Genomic DNA, 14,030 nt, shown 5'->3' with positions numbered 1-14,030 from the left:
TTAGCATTTTTATGGAGTTTTCATTTTATTATTAATATTTGCATAAAAATGCGTTGGGATGTTTGAAGAACTATACTTTCTATTTCCAACTTCTGTGAGGTTCTCACTTATTAATATAAGAGATGCACAGGTACCAAACTGTTCTCAATTTAACATGTGATCTTGTCTGACAAGCAGTAATAGCCCAGTTCTCTTTCCCTAATTTTTTGGCTCCCCAAAAAAGAAGATCCTGAGAAAATGATTTGCATGCAAGTACCTTATTTTAAAGATGAAGGAAAAGTCAAGAGGAGTAGGTATATGAAATAAGATTGGGAAAGCAGAAAATAGAGAGTACAGAATCAAGTTAGCTACTTCTAAAAGAAACGAAAGCTTAATCAAGCTGGACAAACTCTGAGAGCCAGCATAAAATGCTTGTCTCCTGGTTTTCCACCTACCATATGAGACAGTCAAGATGTTTATACCCTCACTTTGAGCAGTAATAGGTTGAGGACTTCTTCCAAGGAATGTTAACTCCCTAGCATTTATGTACTACGCAGAAGACAGTAAACCAGGCTGTAGTGATTAAACACATAAACACACACATGCACACATGTACACACATGCGTGCACACACACACACCCCTTCAAGGAAAGAAATGCAGTTAAGTGCTGCTCTACACCAAAGTGATCAAGATAAAAGGGACTGGGCACAAAAGCATCCAGTGTAGTCCTGCTTTTGTACTTCTCACATCCAATTGGCATTCATCATTTTTTCCCTAGGCCACTTGTTCTAGATATCCCTTATCCTGAACCAGAACTTCTACTAGTCTAGATTGTTTCCTGGTAGGGTGACTGGAACTTCATTCCTGAGACTACTGAACTCCTGGTTATACCTTTGCCAGGCCATGGTTGTTGCAATACACAAGCATAGTTTCCAAATGGGCATCCCAGTGAATCCCGATTTCCAGATTTTACTCTCCCTGACTCCCTCATATAGCAACAAACCAATATCTTCATGATAATCCAGTCACTTATCTTTGGCAGTATAGCCCCTCATTATTCGTTCATTCACTGGCCTCAGGAGCTCAAACAACCAAGTAGGAGCTTTGAGTTTAGTATTAGTGAAATGCTTATAGAAGCAACCACTCCCTGGAAACAGTAAGTTTAAGTCCATGGAGTCTGAAATTGTGGGGTCAGGGAGCACAAATTATCCAAGTGAATTCCCAGGAGTAATGGTGAGAGGGGTCCCTTCTACTTTGCCCCTTGGGTTCCAGACCCGTATCTATAAGGTGCTCAGCACCACAAAATGATAATGGGTTCGATGTATATACCACATCTTGAAGGACAACATCCCGACCATGATGCCTACAGGAGAAAATTTCAATATTTTCTCAGACCACTCTGAATCATACAGTTTATGACAAGGTCAATGGATGTCATGCTCATGTGCTTTTGTGGGTCTCCTGACAAGATTCTGATCAAAGTCAAAGTTTGACTTGAGATAGTAACACTAGAGTGGCCCTTGGCTCTGCTTGCCGGTGGCCTACAAGCTGAGGATATTTTGTTTTGCTACAGTTTCTGGCTCTTTACAAAAAAAACTTTGCCAACCCTTGAAATGAATCACTAATTGTCAATCTTGTTTTCTTTAAAAAAAAAAGCAGAAAAATACTAATTTCAAATAAATTAAATCTCATATGGAACTCAATCCAAATTAAAAAAAAAAAAAAGCAGAACTGGTCTGGTTGAAGGGTGAGAGATTTTACTGGGTAACTTAGAACCTACTTCCCTCAGTTTCCCTTATTCTCCTAATGCCTAAGTAACTTTTCAGAACCTTTGGGTACCACAGAAGTGGCTGAAAACACTAAGTTTAGAAAGTCTCTAAACTTCCAGTGCTATTATTCTGATACTGTTTTTCATATTGGCCAACACTACTAAAGAACACTCGGGCCTCCCAAGAGCTGAATTTTATTCAATAATATAGTCCAGTAATTATTAACATGCCCCAAGGGCATGAACAACTACAGAGCTCCAAGAGTCAAAGAGCTGTGAGCAAAGCAATTAGATTTTTGCCTTCTTCCCTCAAGAGCTTCTACTAACTTCCTGAAAGTGTAAATTCTCCCCTAAAATCAGCCTTCCTGAAGCTGAAACTATCCCCAGATGGGATCACTAACCCCCTGTTAGAGGCAGTGCTGTCCCACATGAGGCATAGCTTTGGGCTGGTCTTTTCAGTTTGGGAAGCTTGTGTTTTTAATATGAGAAATAAAGTTGTGCTCATACTTTTTCTGAAGAATCTCAAAACACAGAAAATAAGTCAAATGGGCAATTCTTCCTGAGTTGTGAGACATTTCTTCCTTACCAACACCAGAGACAAACATATATTACCCAGTTCATTTGAGGCTCTCCTCTTTCATTCTTATGGAATGCATTGTGCAATATGAAAAGTCATGCAAAGGCTTGGTTCAACTGTCTTTTTGACACACTGTTCTTGTAATATGTGAGGTAATGGTCTATATCTCAAAACCATAATCTGCCATTGAGCCAAAGCCTCTTCTTTCCTGATCCTCCTTTCCAATGCCTATTCCATACCCTGGAGATTCTAAAGCTCTCCCAGGAATTCCAGAAATTCCCAAGGTAACTTATATTTTCCTGCTTACCTTTGGCTCTGACCTTCTGCCTCTAGTCAACTCTGTTTACTCTGCCACAGAGCATCATCAAAAACAACAGAGCAATAATCCTGCAATGAGTGCAGCCATACAGGGATTTCTCCGTTCTCCTTTCAGTTCTCTCAGGGCTTGCTTTTTAAATGTATGTTGAAGCTCTCCCATGGGATGCATACATATTTAGGGTTTTGGGATTTTCTTGAAGAATGGAACCCTTTATCATACCTAAAGTTTCTTTTTCTTCCTTGCTCTGGATTCTACCTGCATGTTTTTTGTATTACGATAGCTATAACAACTACAGTTACTACACACACACACACACACACACACACACATTATAGCATATTGTTACTATAGTTATTCCCATTCTCTTTTGTTAGTGTTGGCATGGTGTGTCTTTTCTAGCTCTATTGTCAATTTTTCTTTTCTATTTTCAAACTCTGATGTCTTTATTCTTAAATTGGGCTACCTGTAGACAGCCTAGAGATGTGGATTATTTCTTATCCATTCTGACAATATATTTTAATTGGTGTGCTTAGATCATTCAAATTCAATATGATATATGACTAAGATTAAATCTACCATCTTATTAGCCCTTTTCACTTGGGTTTATCATTTTGTTGTTTCTCTTTTTACAGCTTCTCTTGACTTAGCTGAGCATTTGTTAATGCTTCAGTTATACCTCTTCTCTTGGCTATTGTTTATATGCTTTCACTCAATATGTTTTCATGGATACTCTAGGGTTTCAGTATATGACCTTAACTAGTTTGCCTTCAAATCATATGCCACTTCAGATGTAGCTTAAGGAACACAGAATATTCTATATTCCTTTCTTTTGTTCTTGCTCTATTGATGTCATAATTTAACTTTACATCTACTGTAAATACATATAATACATTGCTTCTATTTTTAGCTTTAACTGTTAACTTTAAGAACAATTAAAACAAAAAGAAATCAATCTCATTTTTTAAAATTGATTTATTTTCAGAAAAACAGTATTCATTATTTTTTCACCACACCCAGTGCTCCATGCAATCCGTGCCCTCTATAATACCCACCACCTGGTACCCCAGCCTCCCACCCCCTCGCCACTTCAAACCCCTCAGAGTCCACAGTCTCTCATGATTCACCTCCCTTTCCAATTTACCCCAACTCCCTTCTCCTCTCTAACACCCCTTGTCCTCCATGATATTTGTTATGCTCCACAAATAAGTGAAATCAATCTCATTTTATCTTTTTTTTTTCTATTTTCAAGGCTCTTCTCTTCTTTGTAATAATCCAGGTTTCCGTCTCATATCCTAATTTCTTCTGCCTGCAGAACCGCTTCCTTAGCTTTTTTTGTAGTGTCAGTCTGCTGGCAATGAATTTTCCCAGTTTTTGTTTGTCTGGTTAAGTCTTTACTACTGTTTGAAGTCATGGTTCTGACAAGTTGTCTGTTACAGTTCTTATTTTTTTCATCTGCATATGTGTTTTTCCTTTGGCTGTTTTCAAGATTTTCTCTTTTTCTTCATGTTCAGCGGATTGAATATATGAATGACTAGGGGTGTGTGTGTTTGGTACTTATCCTGCGTGGGTTTCTGAGCTTCTTGGCTTTGGCGTTTGATGTATGTCATTAACTCTGGAGTGCTGCAATCAGAACTGCTGAGTCTGATGTTGCTATGTTCACTCTCATCAGACCACAGGCTTCAGGGCTTCAAATTCCTCTACTGATATATCGGTATTTAGGGTATGGGCTAGGATGTAAAAGGGTTTATCTCAATATCTGCTCTACCATCAGTTTGTGGTCTTCTTTTTGCACCATGTCTCAGAGAACTCCACTCTCGGGTTTTTCCTCTATTCTTCTCCAGCAGTACTTCCTTATTACTTGTTACTGAACACTTGTTAACCTGGTAGTGGTGGGAGAAGAGTATTCTCTTTTTCTGATTAAGCCTCGGTCTTTCGAAAGGCACTATATCCCAGGGTCTCTGAGATGTGACCACGTCTTCCTTCTCCAGTTACAGCCTGGACCCCATAGTATGCCTGCTTTCCTTTCAGTGCAGAAGTTTTTCTTTCTGTCTCTTCCCTCAGCTGCAGTAGATTTTCACCAATGCCTTAAACGCAATGACATATGTTGTCCTTTCTCCCACAGAGTTGGGCTTTTGCTCTGTTTGAGAGAGCAGGGTCTCGGTTGAGTGTTACGATCCTCCTTCACTGCTGCTCTTCCCTTCCCCCATGTCAGTACCTCAATGAACACGTTCATGGGACTACCTCCAATCTTTCCTGTGAACACCCAGTGGAGCTCATGGAGAAAAAAAACCCTGAAGGAAATGCACAATTTCAGTTTCTGTAGCTCTACAGGAACTTCACAATCTCTCCTTGGTGTCTGGTTATATCTTCCCTAGGTCAACCAGTGCTAGCATAGTTCTGTCACTGCTGACACATGTCTTTTCTTACATTTTTGGGTCAGTTAGTTGTCCTGCAGCTTCAGTGTTCTACAGTGTCAAGAAGTGTCATGAATTGATCTGCCTGGTTTTTCTTCATAGTAAGGTTGAGAGTGATTCTCCTTTCAGCTCTCTAGATCCTCCAGTAAAAACATAAAGTACTTTTAATGCTTATTTATAAATTAGTTCTTTGAGGTATAAAATAGTACCCCTGTTTTATAATTAAGGAAATTGGTACAGAATAGTCCTATATCCCAAAGGGTGACAAAGAGACAGATGACATTAAGTAGAATTTAAAGTGGTCTTATGTTTTGGGATGACATAGCAGTGACCTACCTGGATTCATGACTGAAGGGCAATCACAACTTTATCCTTCTTGGTAGATACCAGTGGAGACAGTTGATAACCTAACTAATGAGATATCCCTAAATATCATCCCAAGGCCACACAAGTCTCTAAAAAGCAGGTGCACATTGAAGAAAAGGAGGTTGGATGGGACCTGAATTGACTTGATTTATTTTTTGTCAAGTGTAGAACTCTAACAAGATACTGAATGAATAGATAAATTACAGGTCTTGCCAACTGATACTCTCAACCAAGATTCTTACCTGGTAAACTTTTCCTTGTATTTCTTGTATTGTATTTCACTTATGTTTCAGGCATCCAGGTATGTATATTACATACATTATCCTATTTAATACCCTGAAACTGAAAGAAATCTGTTAAGACAGATCCTATTGCCATCTTTATTCCAAGGATGAAGATACTATGGGTTAGCAAGGTTAAAAGAGTTACAAAATTTCATAGCTAGTAAAATGGCAAGGCTGTAACTCAACACAGGCCTTTATAAGCACAAAGTTCATACTCTTAACCAACAGAACTTGGTAACTATATGGGAACAGAGATAGGTATTATTTTCTTACTGAGATCTAAAGTATAAAAATGTGTTCCCTAAGATACTGTATTTCCTTCTATAATGTTCTAACTCCTCTGGTCTGCTTGGAAACAAAATCATCACTCCAAATATTATCCTTTTAGATAAAATTATTGAGTTACAAACAAATGCCTCAGGGATGTCTATAATACTCAATGTCATTGAAATCACTGCTAAGGATTTTTTAGATCATCTAGAAGTTTTCTAAACCAGTGGACTCAGCATCATCTGGGAAATGGACAGAAATGCAAAGTCTCTGGCTTAACTCCAGACCTACTGAGTTAACTCTGGAAGTGGAAATCATGAATCTGGTTCTAATAAGCCCTCTAGCTGATTCTGATGTATAAAGTTGAACTACTGTTTTAACTGTTTTAACTCAATGTTGTACTTACAACATTTGAGATTTGCTGTGTACCAGAATCTGTATGTAGCACGGGTTGAATTCTGAAAGATTCAGATGAGCCAGAACGAGTTAAAGGATCTGAGCTATAACCTGTACATAAAGAGGAGAGGGCAAAATTTAAGCATGGAAAGGCATAATATGATTTGCATTTTGTTATTCATTCAATGTACTTATCCATTTACTCACCCACCAAATACTTACTGAGCACCTATAAAGTATGAGGCTCTGAACTATAAACCTGGAATACCACTCTGAGCAAGTATAATAGCATGGAAGGGTAGTAAGAAGGCTATTGTAACAGGCCAGTAGAAGATGACAAGAGCCTGAAGAACATGGCAGTGGGAGAGTATACTAAGTGATATGACAGAATATTACATGAGTTTATTTAAAGCTTCCACCTATATCCATTTTAGTACAAGAAGGTGGATTAAGACTAAGATGACCCCAGATTACTAATTTAGGCAAATGGGTAGCGTACGATGATACCATTAGCTAGACTGGAAATATATAAAGAGAAAACACATGGGATGATGAGGTGACCAAATGCTACATGGTGTTGTAGTTCATCCACCCAACGGTAATGGAGTGATCTCTGATCTGGGGTCACATAGTGACTTGAGTCATTAGTACAGAATGTACTAAATCCACTGGAAAAATATATATATATATATATATATATATTTTAAGATTTTATTTATTTATTTGACAGAGAGAGGCAGACAGAGAGGGAAGCAGGCTCCCCGCTGAGCAGAGAACCCAATGTGGGGTTCGATTCCAAGACCCTGAGATCATGAACCAAGCCAAAGGCAGTGTCTTAACCCACTGAGCCACCCAGGCACCCCCCCGACTGAAAATATTTTTAATGGCCAGAAAAAGTTACCTTTACACTGAACTGAAATGCCTTTTTTTTTTTTTTTTAAATACTGTCTCTTTGTAGCTTCTGCTCACTGGTCTTATTTTATTTTTATTTATTTTACTTTATTTTATTTTTATTTATTTTATTTTATTTTATTTTGTTGATCAAAATATTCACAGACCGAATACTTTGGAGAGTCCGTGTAGCTGAATTCCCAAAAAAAAATGTTTAAACAAGTGTTTACATATCTAATCCTGCTGACTGCAACTATGATTTGTGTTCACCTCCGAGGGTCTGCAATTCGGCAATGATTCTTCACAGCCTAATCGTTCCTGCTTCAATTAAGTTCTTCTTGTCAGTCTTAATGATTAATAAGTGAATATTTATATGTATCAATAATGCTTGCTATTAAGAAATTCTAGAATCATCTCTTTTTTGAAAAGAAATCACCCCCTTCTATAGCCATTTTATAAACTTCTTTTTATCAGACTTGAAATTAACAAACACACATAAACAAAACCCTTATGCCTATCCTCATTGAAATGTAGGCTATTTCTTCATTCTCTGACTTCCTAACATACATTTCTCTCAGGTTTTTATTCACACCCAGAAGGCTGTGTCTTACTGACTCAAAAAGATCATTACCACAATTTTTTCTTACAAAACATCACAGTGCAAACCTCAAAGGTATCAATTATCCTTCTGTACTAGTCCTCCCCTGGCTAAAGTAAAATAACAGTTAAAGGTCTGGCCTTCACTTTCTCTGAGATCTATGGGTTGTTCTAAGTTTAAAGGTCAATTTTTGCTGTCTCATTGTTTTGGAGGCTACTGATAATACTCAATAAAATACACATCTGAAAATACTTTACTTCTATTGGGTTTTTTTTTCTGTTTTTTTTTAAAACAAGGATTTCTGCTATTAATATTGACACACACTAACAGGAAAAAAATTGTGAAGAAAAATATCAAGATTTCCCATAACCCCATCATGAAGAGCAATAACTACTACATTTCCTTACATTTCTTTCCTAAATTTCTTCAATGCATATATTTTTACATTTAAGACCAGGTACCTTTTTGATTCCTGCTTTGTAACTTCATATGACACTGTATTTTTGCATGTCACTTAAAATTCTTTTCCAACGGGGTGCCTGGGTGTTATAATGGGTTAAGTGGCTAGCTCTTGGTTTCTGCTCAGCTGTGATCTCAGAGCCCTGAGATGGAGCCCAGTCTGCTTCAGATTCTCTCTCCCTCTCCCTCTCCCTCTGTCCCTCCCACTTGTGCATACTCTCTCTAATAAATAACTTTTTTTTCTTTCTAATAAATAACTCTTTTTAAAAAGTTATTTACCAATATTTTTTTAAGATTTTATTTATTTATTTGACAGAGATCACAAGTAGGCAGAGAGACAGGCAGAGAGAGAGAAAGGGAAGCAGGCTCCCCACCGAGCAGAAAGCCCAATATGGGGCTTGATCCCAGGACCCTGAGATCATGACCTAGGCCAAAGGCAGAGGCTTAACCCACTGAGCCACCCAGGTGCCCCCCAACATTATTTTTAATATCCAAAAAATAATCCATCATCTGAATATGTCACATTATAGCTTAACAATTCCTAAATTTCTGGTCATTTGGTTAGTTTCCAATGTTTTGGCTATCATGAATAACCCTGTAGCAGAAATCTTGGTACATGAAACTTGTCTAATTTTGGATAGGAAAGTACAGATTCCCAGGTATGGAATTCCTCATCTAAAGGAAATAAACTTTTTAAAGCATCCAGTAATTTCTGTCACTTTATTTTCTAAACATTTTTACAAAGTTGGGATCATGCTACACATATATGTACCTATTTTGTGTTTTTCATTCATATTACACTGTCATTTTCCTATTTTACTTACAAGTTCCCCAAATGTTGGACATTTCCTTTTTGATGACATTTTCAGGAAAACCCCTGTACATAAATTTGGTTACATCTTTATTACTTCTGTAAGATAAAAATAACAGGGACAGAATCGTTTAGAAAAGGGGTCTCAACTTATTATACATATTGTATTCTCATTGTTTTATTTTTAGTTTTATGATCACTGAAGAAATGACATTTCTTCATGAGTTCTTGGTGTATTCTTTCCCTTTCTGATTTGACTTTTACATCAATTAAAACTAATCTGGTTCCTTGTCAGAACACATAGAATATACATATTCTTTTTAATAACTATGTAGTTATACAAGCCTTTGTATGGATACAATTGATTTAACCATGTTGCTATAGGTTGCATTTTGTTTCTATCAAATACTACTGCAATGAAATTGTTGTGTGTCTATCTTTTGTGTATCTTAACTTTCCTGCTAATTAATGTTCCTAGAAGTGGGAATGCTTATCAGAAGCAATCAGAAGCTTATGTACAATTTTGATACATAACTGGCAAGTTGTCCTCTAAAGTGCAATGAAATGCACTGTGACCAAGAGTATTTATTTCCTCACACACTAACACAGAACATTATAATTGCTTTAAAAATTCCTATGTAAATAATAATAAATCTAATAAAAATAAGTAGATGTTAAAAATTTCTTCTTCTCTAATGAAATCTTGCCATTTGTGACAACATGGATGGAACTAGAGGGTATTAGGTTGAGTGAAATAAGTCAATCAGAGAAAGACAACTATCATATGATTTCCCTGATATGAGGAAGTGGAGATGCAATGTGGGGGACCGGGGGCAGGAAAAGAATAAATGAAACAAATGGGATCAGGAGGGAGACAAACCATAAGAGACTCTTAATCTCACAAAACAAACTGAGGACTGCTGTGGGAGGGGGGAGGGAGAGGGTGGTGGGTTATGGACATTGGGGAAGGTATGTGCTAATGGTGAGTGCTGTGAAGTGTGTAAACCTGGCAATTCACAGACCTGTACCCCTGGGGCTAATAATACATTATATGTTTATTAAAAAATTTTAAAATTATTACAAAAAATTTCTTCTCAAATCACTGATATTTTTTACTCTTTTCCCATGTCCACTCTACTTTTACATTTATCTTATAATGGCCTGATTATGTTTTTTGCCTATTTTTTGTGGCTTCTTATTTTACATTGATTTTTAAGAGCTCTCAAAACACATAGAGTCCCCAGTCTGTTTTGGGTTTTTGTTTTTTGTTTTTTGGGGGTTTTTTTTGGATAGAGTCTCGGAGAGAGAGCGGGGGCGGGAGGGGGACAGAAGGAAAAGGAGAGAGAGTGTCAAGCATACTCTGCATTGACTGTGGAGCCCAACACAGGGGTCGATCTCATGACCCTGAGATCATGATCTGAGCCAAAATCAAGAGTTGGAAGCTCAACTGATTGTCCCACCTAAGTGCCCCAGTCTATTGCTTTAAAAAAAAAAAAAAAAAATTGTTGGGGCACCTGGGTGGCTCAGTGAGTTAAGACTCTGCCTTCGGCTCAGGTCATGATTTTCAGGGTCCTGGGATCGAGCCTCACATTGGGCTTTCTGCTCAGTGGGGAGCCTGCTTCCCTCTCCCCTTCTGCCTGCTTCTCTGCCTACTTGTGATTTCTCTATCAAATAAATAAATAAAATTTTTTTAAAAATAAAAAATTAAAAAAAAATTGTTTATAATACCTTTCACTGGATAAAAGTTCTAAACTTTCATGCAGTCAAACCTATCCATGTTTTTCCATTTAAAGTTTCTCATTTTGAATCATGCTGAGTAGAATCTAAGCATGATTCTTAGAAGAATTAGATTCTTAGAAGAATCTCCCCTTCTAAGATTATACAACTATTCTGTATATTTATATATTTGGAATATATATTTATGCATCTATAGAGGTCTGATTTTATTTTCCTTCAAATGGTTAGCCAATTATCCCCACATAATTTATTGAATAACCCATTCCCCCTACTGTTTATTATGTCTATATCTGCATATGCATTTGAATCTTGTAATAAATAGGTTCTCACTTCTTATCCACTAATCTGTCAACTAATCTTCAGAAAACAGGAGCGAACATCTAATGGAAAAAAGTCTCTTCAACAAACGGTGTGGGAAAACTGAACAGCAACATGCGAAAGAAGGAAACGGGATCTCTTATTCATACCATACACAAAAATAAATTCCAAGTGGATGAAAGACCTAAAACATGAGACAGAAATCATCAAAATGGTTTCTGAGAACAAAGGCAGTAGCCTCTTTGACACTGGATGTAACAACTTCTTACTAGATATGTATCCTGAGGCAAAAGAAACCAAAGCAAAAATAAACCATTGGGACTTCATCTACTGGGTAAGTCTTGATGGTAAAAATATTCCATTTCAACATGTTTTGCCTAGATCCATGAATGAATGCTAAAACTAGTAAGCACAAATTTAAGCAAAAAAGGACTGTGGACTCTGAGAAATAAACTGAGGGTTTTGGAGGGGAGGGAGGTCAGGGGATGGGTAAGCCTGGTGGTGGGTATTAAGGAGGGCACATATTGCATGGAGCACTAAGTGTGGTGCATAAACCATAAATCTTGGAACACTGAAAAAACAATATAATAAAATAAATAAAATAAAGTAAATAGGATATCTACACAGTCTCTAAGTATCTCTTTCCAAAATATTTAGTAATTACAAGGGGGCAACAGTAAATTTACAGTAGACAATCTTGGCAGATAGCACCTAAACAAGTGATCAAAATTAACATTGCCAATAATACATGTTAATATCACATATGTCCAATATGATATATAGAAAAGGGCAAGTAAACTCTGAGGCATTCTTCCCAGGAATGCACAACCTCAATCTAATCAAGGGGGAAATGGCAGACCAGCCCAAATTGGGGGAAATTCTAGAAAATAACTGACCCGTACTCTAAAACAGTATCAAGGGTCACAAAGGATCAGTAAAGACTTAGGACCTCAGAAGCCTGAGAGGAGAGGACAACTAAATGCAGTGTGGGATCTTGAAAAGCAAAAGGACAAGAGTGGGAAAAACTGCTGTAATCTGAATACATTCTGAAAGTTTAGTTAATAGTACTAAAGCAAGAGTAATTTCTTAGTTTTGGTAATGGTCCTATGTCTATGTAAGTTGTTAACATAAGAGGAAACTAGGTGAAGAATGTATGGGAACTCAATTATTTTTGCAACTCATCTGTAAGTTTAAAATTACCTCAATATGGAAAAAAAAAATTTAAGTCCTTGCCTATTTAATGCATGCATTCTTTCCAGTAAAATCTTACCATCTTTTGTCAAGCTTTTCCTCCCATGCAAAACAGAAATATAAGTCAAAATAAGCAAAATATGCAAAATAGAAATATAAGTCTTGGCATTATGATTGTAATTGTTAAATACGTATGTTAATTTAGGAATATTCAGCACCTTTGCAATGTTTAGGCTTCCTATTCAAAACAATATATGTCTTCCCTATTCAGATATTTTATGTTCTTCAGTTAAATGGTCTTCTTCATGCTTCTTGCATACTTTTTAAACATTTATGTTTATGGGTATTATAATTTTAATTTGAATAATAGTGGGGAATATAGGAATTTCTGTGTTATTCCTAACTTTAATGAGAATTCTTATAGCATTAAACCATTAAATAAAAAGTTTGTTTCTTACCGTGAGACATTATCCTGTATAGGAGGTTTCTATTTATTTTACTAAAAGTTTTGACAAGAATTAATACCAAATTTTATTTTAAAAATCAGCTTCTGTAGTAAAGTATGGGAATAGATTTTCTGACACTGAGCCAATCCTGCAACTCAGGGATAAAGTGCATGCATTTAATCAACTTAATCATAATGTACTGTTTTTTTCACAGTTTATTTAGGATTTGGGGAACATCATTTAGAGTAGTAATATATAGGTATTATAACTTACTCCTGAATGAGACTATCAGTTTTTGAGGGGAGGATTAATATCTGGCAAATAGACTCTAAACAAAAGTTCTGTTAACTATTAAAGAGTTATCCACTTCTTCGTTTAGTTCCAGACATGTATGTTTGCTAGTGGACACTGGCTCCAGAAATTTCTTTCTCACTTCTCAAAATATAATCTTCAAATTTTCCTTGATTTTTTCTTTCTCAAGACTCAAACTCTCTTTGCCAATGAGATAATTCTCTTACTGATGTTACATGGCCATGTGGTGTTTTGAAAATGCTTGACTTAACTGACAACATTCCAAAATAAAATTTTACATATAAATACAGATCTCTGGCTTCTCTTGAAAAAGTGTAGATGTGGAATGGGAAATCACTAGATTCCCACTATTCAGAAAACCATGATCTAATTGAAATATCTAAGTGTCATGCACAGGGACCCTTTAGTGGTGTCAACAGTAAAGGTTTTCAGAAGAGGGAGACTGGGGCGCCTGGGTGGCTCAGTGAGTTAAGGTTCTGCCTTCAGTTCAGGTCATAGTCCCAGGGTCCTGGGACGGAGTATGTTATTGGACTGCCTACTCAAGAGGGAGCCTGCCTCTCCCTCTCCCCTTGCTTCTGCTCTCTTTCTCTCTTGCTATCTCTCACCTCTCTCTCAAATAAATAAATAAAATGTTAAAAGAAAAGAGAGAGAGAGATTGCCCTGGAAAGGAGAAGTGAAACAAGATTTCACAGAAGAGGCCAAAGTAGGTAATGGAAAGTGGGCATGAATATAACCTTGTGAATAAGTAACTTCTCTGTCATATGGCTGAAGAAAGTAACATACTAGCCATGCTACAAAATAAGACATTTGATGATTTATAAAATTTGTGACAGAATAACCTTTAATGTTTTGGGTAATAGTAGAATGCTAAATTAATCTTGACTTTAGTTTT

The 14,030-nt window shown here is 36.7% G+C and overlaps 1 long non-coding RNA gene across 1 annotated transcript; it reads right to left on the bottom strand.

Annotated features, from left to right (window-relative positions):
• Positions 1-3,597: 3,597 nt before the first annotated feature.
• LOC131816182 (uncharacterized) lies at positions 3,598-6,480 on the bottom strand. The gene is made up of 3 exons (XR_009347973.1): positions 6,386-6,480; positions 5,668-5,767; positions 3,598-5,199 (listed from the first exon to the last, which is right to left on the bottom strand). It is a non-coding gene; the product is annotated as an uncharacterized LOC131816182 (long non-coding RNA).
• Positions 6,481-14,030: the final 7,550 nt, after the last annotated feature.

The sequence above is a fragment of the Mustela lutreola genome, chromosome 15 (assembly GCF_030435805.1).
Source record: "Mustela lutreola isolate mMusLut2 chromosome 15, mMusLut2.pri, whole genome shotgun sequence".
NCBI classification, from domain to species: Eukaryota; Metazoa; Chordata; class Mammalia; order Carnivora; family Mustelidae; genus Mustela; species Mustela lutreola.
This window is presented reverse-complemented; position numbering and strand designations above follow the sequence as displayed.